Genomic DNA, 10,512 nt, shown 5'->3' with positions numbered 1-10,512 from the left:
CCCGAACAGGGCTCGAACCCGAGACCTCTCGCTCACCCGCAAACACCCTTAACCATTCTGCCATTCATGTCTTTCTTATTTATTATGCAACCCAAATATATATATCTAGTATCTATTTCAACTTGGTTCATCATCTTCCTCACCAAGTTTTAAAATCAAACGGGGTCAAAAACTCAACAACAATCGATCGGGTTTTGAACTAACGACTTGTACACAACATTTAAACTTGAAAGGAAGTTATTAAATAACAAAAAAAATTAAAAAAAAAATAATGAAAACAGCTCCTGCTGCTGTTCGGAAAAAAAAAAGAAGAAAAAAACATGTTTTTCGATTTTCGGATGTTTTTAGATCACTCTTTCTACACGAAATAGTTTGCAAATCGTATATATAAACTATTGGAATCGTCAATTGCACTTAAAACATCAAAACAAGCTCTAATTTCTCGATGAACAAATTTGTTGACTTTTGATAAAATAACTTTGACTCGCAAATTCGAATTCGTTATTAAGAATTGGAACTTGAGATTTTACAGGAAGTTTAAGTAAATGATTCCTAACAACTCTACATTTCTAGTTTTTGAAATTTGTTTCGAATTCTCGTTAGTGTATATCACTGTGAAGAACTCAAGAACTCAAAACTTGGTTTTTAGATTAAGAGTGTTATAGGTTATGATTACAACATGAATTGTGTTGCAAATCATTCCTATAAACTTTATAGATCATCAAATTAACTGGAGATATCAAAACAAACTCGAATTTGATTCAAGAACACTCAGTTGACTTTTAAAACCAAAACTTTGACTCTCAAATTAGAAATTAATAGAAAGAATTGAAGATTGAAAACTTACAGATAGTTTAGATAGACAATTCCTAACAAGACTGCATTATTACATTTTGGAAATTCATTCGAAATCAAAATATGGTGAAAAAGATGAATGTACAGAGTGTCGAGCTTATTTTGTGATTTTTGGTTTAGTTCAATTATAATTTGCAGAAGGTGATATATATAAGGAAAGATTCTTATCTTTAATCTTGATTGAAATAGACCTGTAACCAATTCCGACAGAAACAAATTTTGATTACAGTATGATGGATACATGAAACTGATTCTTCAGTTCTCTGTATCTAATTTAGATTTAATAAACATTAATAGTAAGTATACTAATAATATTAATAATAATTCTTAAAAATAACTAAATAATAGTAATAATATCATAAAAATGATAATAAAATAAAATAAAAATATTAGAATTCATTTAAATCATAACTAAATTTTAATCTTAATTATTTTCATAATTCTTATAATATTGATAATAATAATACTATTAGTGTTAAAAATAACAAATTGTATTATTTTCTATTAATAATAATACTAATAACTATAATAATAATAATGCCTTTTTAAAACAATAATAACAACATTAATATCCTAAATTACATGTATTAACTTTTATATGTAATAATAATATTATTCATAATACTGAGATTAATAATAACATTTATTTTTAATGAAAGTAATAACAATCTTATTAATATAATAACTATATTTTAACTTGTAATAAGATTTAATATGTTATCCTTACATTTCATTAATTATTTACTACTTATTTTATTTAATAACCTATTTGAATATTTATATGTTTTATATATATATATATATTACAATATACATATAATATCAAATATTTATAGAATTCATATATATATAAATTTATTTAAATAACATCTTAATTACTTTGTACATTATTTTACATTTTCTATTCAAATGATTAATTTGTATTTTATTATTTCAACTTAATATGTACTCTTATTTTTATATATGTATATATATAATTTACATATTTATTTACAACTAATTGTTCGTGAATCGTCGAGCACAGTCAAAGGGTAATTGATTACATGAATATAGTTTCAAAATTTTCGAGACTCAACATTACAGACTTTGCTTATCGTGTCGGAAATCTGAAATCATATATAGAATTTGGTTCAAAATAAGTCGAAATTTTCCGGGCCGTTACAAATGATGTTCCCGTCGCAAAAGAATTTCCCGATGTATTTCCGAAAGAATTACCGGGACTACCTCCACACTGATCCGTTGAATTTCAAATAGACCTTGTACCAGGAGCTGCACCAATAGCTCGTGCTCCATACAGACTCGCACCCAGCGAAATGAAAGAATTACAAAGTCAGTTACAAGAACTTTTAGAGCGTGGTTTCATTCGACCAAGCACATCACCGTGGGGAGCTCCTGTTTTGTTTATCAAGAAGAAGGATGGTACATTTAGGTTGTGTATCGACTACCGAGAGTTGAACAAACTTACCATCAAGAACCGCTACCCACTACCGAGAATCGACGACTTATTTGATCAACTACAAGGCTCGTCGGTTTATTCGAAGATTGATTTACGTTCTGGGTATCATCAAATGCGGGTGAAGGAGGATGATATTCCAAAGACTGCTTTTAGGACGCGTTACGGTCATTACGAGTTTATGGTTATGCCGTTTGGGTTGACTAACGCACCAGCTGTGTTCATGGACCTCATGAACCGAGTGTGTGGACCATACCTTGACAACTTTGTCATTGTTTTCATCGATGACATACTTATTTACTCAAAGAATGACCAAGAGCACGAAGAACATTTGAGAAAAGTGCTAGAGTTGCTGAGAAAAGAAAAATTGTACGCTAAGTTTTCAAAGTGTGCATTTTGGTTAAAAGAAGTTCAATTTCTCGGTCATATAGTGAACAAAGAAGGTATTCAGGTGGATCCAGCAAAGATTGAAACCGTTGAAAAGTGGGAAACCCCGAAAACTCCGAAACACATACGCCAATTTTTAGGGCTAGCTGGTTATTACAGGAGATTCATCCAAGATTTTCCCAAAATAGCAAAACCCTTGACTGCATTAATGCATAAAGGGAGGAAATTTGAATAGAATGATGAACAAGAAAAAGCGTTTCAATTGTTGAAGAAAAAATTAACTACGGCACCTATATTGTCATTACCTGAAGGGAATGATGATTTTGTGATATATTGTGACGCCTCAAAGCAAGGTCTCGGTTGTGTATTAATGCAACGAACGAAAGTAATTGCTTATGCGTCTAGACAATTGAAGATTCATGAGCAGAATTATACGACGCATGATTTGGAATTAGGCGCGGTTGTTTTTGCATTAAAGACTTGGAGGCACTACTTATATGGGGTCAAAAGTATTATATATACCGACCATAAAAGTCTTCAACACATATTTAATCAGAAACAACTGAACATGAGGCAGCGCAGATGGATTGAATTGTTGAATGATTACGACTTTGAGATTCGTTATCACCCGGGGAAGGCAAATGTGGTAGCCGACGCCTTGAGCAGAAAGGACGGAGAACCCATTCGAGTAAAAGCTATGAATATAATGATTCACACTAACCTTACTACTCAAATAAAGGAGGCGCAACAAGGAGTTTTAAAAGAGGGAAATTTAAAGGATGAAATACCCAAAGGATCGGAGAAGCATCTTAATAGTCGGGAAGACGGAACCCGATATAGGGCTGAAAGGATTTGGGTACCAAAATTTGGAGATATGAGAGAAATGGTACTTAGAGAAGCTCATAAAACCAGATACTCAATACATCCTGGAACGAGGAAGATGTACATGGATCTCAAGAAACATTTTTGGTGGCCGGGTATGAAAGCCGATGTTGCTAAATACTTAGGAGAATGTTTGACGTGTTCTAAGGTCAAAGCGGAGCATCAGAAACCATCAGGTCTACTTCAACAACCCGAAATCCCAGAATGGAAATGGGAAAACATTACCATGGATTTCATCACTAAATTGCCAAGGACTGCAAGTGGTTTTGATACTATTTGGGTAATAGTTGATCGTCTCACCAAATCAGCACACTTCCTGCCAATAAGAGAAGATGACAAGATGGAGAAGTTAGCACGATTGTATTTGAAGGAAGCCGTCTCCAGACATGGAATACCAATCTCTATTATCTCTGATAGGGATGGCAGATTTATTTCAAGATTCTAGCAGACATTACAGCAAGCATTAGGAACTCGTCTAGACATGAGTACTGCTTATCATCCACAAACTGATGGGCAGAGCGAAAGGACGATACAAACGCTTGAAGACATGCTACGAGTATGTGTTATTGATTTCGGAAACAGTTGGGATCGACACCTTCCGTTAGCAGAATTTTCCTACAACAATAGCTACCATTCAAGCATTGAGATTGCGCCATTTGAAGCACTCTATGGTAGAAAGTGCAGGTCTCCGATTTGTTGGAGTGAAGTGGGGGATAGACAGATTACGGGTCCGGAGATAATACAAGAAACTACCGAGAAGATCATCCAAATTCAACAACGGTTGAAAACCGCCCAAAGTAGACAAAAGAGCTACGCTGACATTAAAAGAAAAGATATATAGAATTTGAAATTGGAGAGATGGTCATGCTTAAAGTTGCACCTTGGAAAGGTGTTGTTCGATTTGGTAAACGAGGAAAATTAAACCCAAGGTATATTGGACCATTCAAGGTTATTGATCGCGTCGGACCAGTAGCTTACCGACTTGAGTTACCTCAACAACTCGCGGCTGTACATAACACTTTCCACGTCTCGAATTTGAAGAAATGTTTTACTAAAGAAGATCTCACTATTCCGTTAGACGAAATCCAAATCAACGAAAAACTTCAATTTATCGAAGAACCCGTCGAAATAATGGATCGTGAGGTTAAAAGACTTAAGCAAAACAAAATACCAATTGTTAAGGTTCGATGGAATGCTCATAGAGGACCCGAGTTCACCTGGGAACGAGAAGATCATATGAAGAAGAAATACCCGAACTTATTTCCAGAAGATACGACAACACCTCCAACTGCTTAAAATTTCGGGACGAAATTTATTTAACGGGTAGGTACTGTAGTGACCCGAACTTTTCCATGTCTATATATATTAAATGAAATTGATATTTACATGATTAAGTGTTTCCAACATGTTAAGCAATCAAACTTGTTAAGACTTGATTAATTGAAATAGGTTTTATATAGACAATTGACCACCCAAGTTGACCGGTGATTCACGAACGTTAAAACTTATAAAAACTATATGATGACATATATATGGTTATATATATAGTTAACATGATATTATGATAAGTAAGTATCTCATTAGGTATTTTAATAATGAGTTATACAAAAAATGAGACTATTGAATTAAGAAACTCGAAAACGATATATATATAACGATTATCGTTATAACAACGTCTTACTAAGTACATATGAATCACATTAAGATATTGTTACACTTGGTTAATTATGTTAAATGATAAGTAAATATATCATTAAGTGTATTAACAATGAACTACATATGTAAAAACAAGACTACTAACTTAATGATTTCGAAACGAGACATATATGTAACGATTATCGTTGTAACAACATTTAACTGTATATATATCATACTAAGATATATTAATATATCATAATATCATGATAATGTAATAATTTAACATCTCTTTAGATATAATAAACAATGGGTTAACAACATTTAACAAGATCGTTAACCTAAAGGTTTCAAAACAACATTTACATGTAACGACTAACGATGACTTAACGACTCAGTTAAAATGTATATACATGTAGTGTTTTAATATGTATTCATACACTTTTGAAAGACTTCAAGACACTTATCAAAATACTTCTACTTAACAAAAATGCTTACAATTACATCCTCGTTCAGTTTCATCAACAATTCTACTCGTATGCACCCGTATTCGTACTCGTACAATACACAGCTTTTAGATGTATGTACTATTGGTATATACACTCCAATGATCAGCTCTTAGCAGCCCATGTGAGTCACCTAATACATGTGGGAACCATCATTTGGCAACTAGCATGAAATATCTCATAAAATTACAAAAATATTAGTAATCATTCATGACTTATTTACATGTAAACAAAATTACACATCCTTTATATCTAATCCATATACTAACGACCAAAAACACCTACAAACACTTTAATTCTTCAATTTTCTTCATCTAATTGATCTCTCTCAAGTTCTATCTTCAAGTTCTAAGTGTTCTTCATAAATTCTATAAGTTCTAGTTTCATAAAATCAAGAATACTTTCAAGTTTGCTAGCTTACTTCCAATCTTGTAAAGTGATCATCCAACCTCAAGAAATCTTTCTTATTTACAGTAAGATATCTTTATAATTCAAGGTAATACTCATTTTCAAACTTTGATTCAATTTCTATAACTATAACAATCTTATTTCGAGTGGAAATCTTACTTGAACTTGTTTTCGTGTCATGATTTTGCTTCAAGAACTTTCAAGCCATCCAAGCATCCTTTGAAGCTAGATCTATTTTTCTAATTTCCAGTAGGTTTATCCACAAAACCTGAGGTAGTAATGATGTTCTTAACATCATTCGATTCATATATATATAACTACCTTATTCGAAGGTTTAAACTTGTAATCACTAGAACATAGTTTAGTTAATTCTAAACTTGTTCGCAAACAAAAGTTAATCCTTCTAACTTGACTTTTAAAATCAACTAGACACATGTTCTATATCTATATGATATGCTAACTTAATGATTTAAAACCTGGAAACACGAAAAACACCGTAAAACCGGATATACGCCGTCGTAGTAACACCGCGGACTGTTTTGGGTTAGTTAATTAAAAACTATGATAAACTTTGATTTAAAAGTTGTTCTTCTGGGAAAATGATTTTTCTTATGAACATGAAACTATATCCAAAAATCATGGTTAAACTCAAAGTGGAAATATGTTTTCCAAAATGGTCATCTAGACGTCGTTCTTTCGACTGAAATGACTACCTTTACAAAAACGACTTGTAACCTGTATTTCCGACTATAAACTTATACTTTTTCTGTTTAGATTCATAAACTTAAGTTCAATATGAAACCATAGCAACTTGATTCACTCAAAACGGATTTAAAACGAAGAAGTTATGGGTAAAACAAGATTGGATATTTTTTGATTGTTGTAGCTACGGGAAATATTGTAACAATTCTATACAAATCATATCCTAGCTAACTTATATTGTATTATACATGTATTCTAATATATTATGTAATCTTGGGATACCATAGACACGTATGCAAATGTTTTGACATATCATATCGACCCATGTATATATATTATTTGGAACAACCATAGACACTCTATATGCAGTAATGTTGGAGTTAGCTATACAGGGTTGAGGTTGATTCCAAAAATATATATACTTTGAGTTGTGATCTAGCCTGAGACGTGTATACACTGGGTCTTGGATTGATTCAAGATAATATATATCGATTTATTTTTGTACATCTAACTGTGGACAACTAGTTGTAGGTTACTAACGAGGACAGCTGACTTAATAAACTTAAAACAGTAAAACGTATTAAAAATGTTGTAAATATATTTTGAACATACTTTGATATATATGTACATATTTGTTATAGGTTCGTGAATCGACCAGTGGCCAAGTCTTACTTCTCGACGAAGTAAAAATCTGTGAAAGTGAGTTATAGTCCCACTTTTAAAATCTAATATTTTTGGGATGAGAATACATGCAGCTTTATAAATGTTTTACAAAATAGACACAAGTACATGAAACTACTTTCTATGGTTGAACGATCGAAGCCGAATATGCCCCTTTTACTTGGTAACCTAAGAATTAGTAAACCAGTCTACTAATTGACGCGAATCCTAAAGATAGATCTATTGGGCCCAACAAACCCCATCCGTTGTAGCGGATGCTTTAGTACTTCGATGTTGTTTTATCATGTCCGATGGATGTCCCGGAATGATAGGGGATATTCTTATATGCATCTTGTTAATGTCGGTTACCAGGTGTTCAAACTATATGAATGATTTTTATCTCTATGTATGGGATGTGTATTGAAATATGAAATCTTGTGGTATATTATTACGATTTGATAAATATATAGGATAAACCTATAACTCACCAACATTTTTTGTTGACGTTTAAAGCATGTTTATTCTCAGGTGATTATTAAGAGCTTCCGCTGTTGCATGCTAATAAATGGACAAGATTTGGAGTCAGCATGCTTGTATTATATTGTTTAAAAACTGCATTCGAGATTTATTTTGTTATAACATATTAATATTGTAAACCAATATGTATTGGTAGTGTGTAAGTGTGATATTTTTAGATTATCATTTCTGGATAATCTAAGTGGGGTCTTTTTAACCTTGTCGATAAAATAAAGGTTATGGTTTGTTTTAAAAACGAATGCAGTCTTTGAAAAACGTCTCATATAGAGGTCAAAACCTCGCAACGAAATCAATTAATATGGAACGTTTATAATCAATATGAACGGGACATTTCAGAGAACTCTCTTAAGCCAACTACACTCTTCAAAGTATTTAACTAAAACAACTTCCAAACAAGGGTAAGAAAGAAAGAAATAATCAAATACTTAAAGTGTATTGATTGGTGCAAGTTGGAATGATGCCCATGACCTCCTTTTATAACCAAGTCATACACCTCCAACTTCTTCCTCCCACCGATGTGGGATAACATCCTTCACAAAGTAACCATATCAATTTTTCTATTAAAAACAAAAACAACAAATCTCCACCTTTTTGATAGAAAAAGATAACCATACTTAAGTATAACCGACGCAGATGCTTCCTCGACGACAACTTCAAGATCCTCATCTTCATGCCGTTGACATTATCTCCTAAGAGACAAAACTTGCATCATCATCAAACATTGTCTAAACCGACAATCATTGTCATAACATACAATCATAACTCTAAACAGAATTATCATACTCCACCATAAGAGTATAACCACTTAGAAGATCCCATTCTAAGAATTTCACCTCGGCACATGTTGAATAACCAGCTGGACATTGTGACGACCCGGAAATTTTTGACCAAATTTAAATCTTTATATGGTTTCGACATGATAAGCAAAGTCTATTAAATTGAATTTCAAAATTCTTGAACTATTTTATGAAATCATTTGACCTTCGACCAGTTTCGACGATTCACGAACAATTAATTGTAACTTGATAGGTGTGTGTGTATATATATATATATATATATATATATATATATATATATATATATATATATATATAATAATTGGAAACATAATTTTAAATATTGTATGTTAATGTTACTAAAATTTATTTATGTAAAATAAGATAAAAATAGGATATTATAATAATTATTATTTAAAATATATCTACATATATAAATAAAGTATATTAAAAATAAATATTAAATGATTGTAATACTCATTTGATGTCCCGATTGATATTAAGTAAGTTAAATTCAAACTTATATGATTTTAAAATAAACGGTGATTCGAAAATGAGTTCTATAAATTTTAGGCTTACTAAAAATGTATTTAGGACCTAGTTATTAAATTTTAACACTTTTTATATTTCACCCATAAATGAGAGGGACAGTTGATGTAATTTTTATTTAATAAATTAATGATCGAATTTTATACCATAATGACCAAAATAAATAAATATATTTAATTTAAAAATATGGGATTTTTCTGAACACTTTTATTCGCCACTGATTTCGCACAATATCCAGTCCGTGAAAACTGTCGGTACTAAATTACACATGTAGATAGGCTGCTGTACTATTCATCAATCACGGGATCTGCTTCTTTTCAATTCATACAAATGAAACACAAGTTGATTTATTATATTATTTTTATTATTATTATTATTAATTATTATTAATATTATAATTATGATATCTATCTCTCCTATCTGCATATATATATATACAAGTACTTACATAACATTGCTTTTGTGCAATTATAAACCCATCTTCAACCTTTAAACCCACCATCTTCTACCTTTGGATCCGCCACCATCACCCACTTCAACCACCACGGATCATCACCCTACAATCTCCTCTCTTTCCCTCTCTTCTTCTTGAGCCACCCTTAACCACCACCTTTCGTTATTTTTTTTGTGTTGTTTATCGAGCACCACCATTCCCCCATCATAGAACCGCCACCACCATCATTAAATCACCCATTAATCACCACCTTCCTGTAGCTACAGCTGCTGTGGTGTCGGCTTATTTAAAAAAAAAACCGAAGAAACTTCGAACTAAAACGGACTGCAGTCAGGTGATTTTGATGGTTGTCGAGTGATGTTATTGACGGTGGCTGATTTGTTACTAGTAACAGTTTCGTTATATATATGAAAGATTAAGTGTATATTAGCAAAAAGCGTTTATAATGTTTCTGTATATTGCTTTGGCAAATGAAATAATGGCGATTAAATAAATGAAGATAATAGAAGTTCTGAATCAGAAAGATGAAAGCACTTATATAATGCTTGAGAAGTGATGATGAAAAACAGTGAAGAGATGATTACACGTGCATTTTTTTTTTTACCATCCGACTTTATTTTTTTTTTTTTGGTCCAGTACAACTTAAACTTCAATTTGGGCTCATAAATAAGTTGGGCCGAAATCAATTTTTTTGCTGTTGGGCCGGAT

The sequence above is a fragment of the Rutidosis leptorrhynchoides genome, chromosome 3 (genome assembly GCF_046630445.1).
Source record: "Rutidosis leptorrhynchoides isolate AG116_Rl617_1_P2 chromosome 3, CSIRO_AGI_Rlap_v1, whole genome shotgun sequence".
Taxonomy (NCBI): Eukaryota; Viridiplantae; Streptophyta; class Magnoliopsida; order Asterales; family Asteraceae; genus Rutidosis; species Rutidosis leptorrhynchoides.
This window is presented reverse-complemented; position numbering follows the sequence as displayed.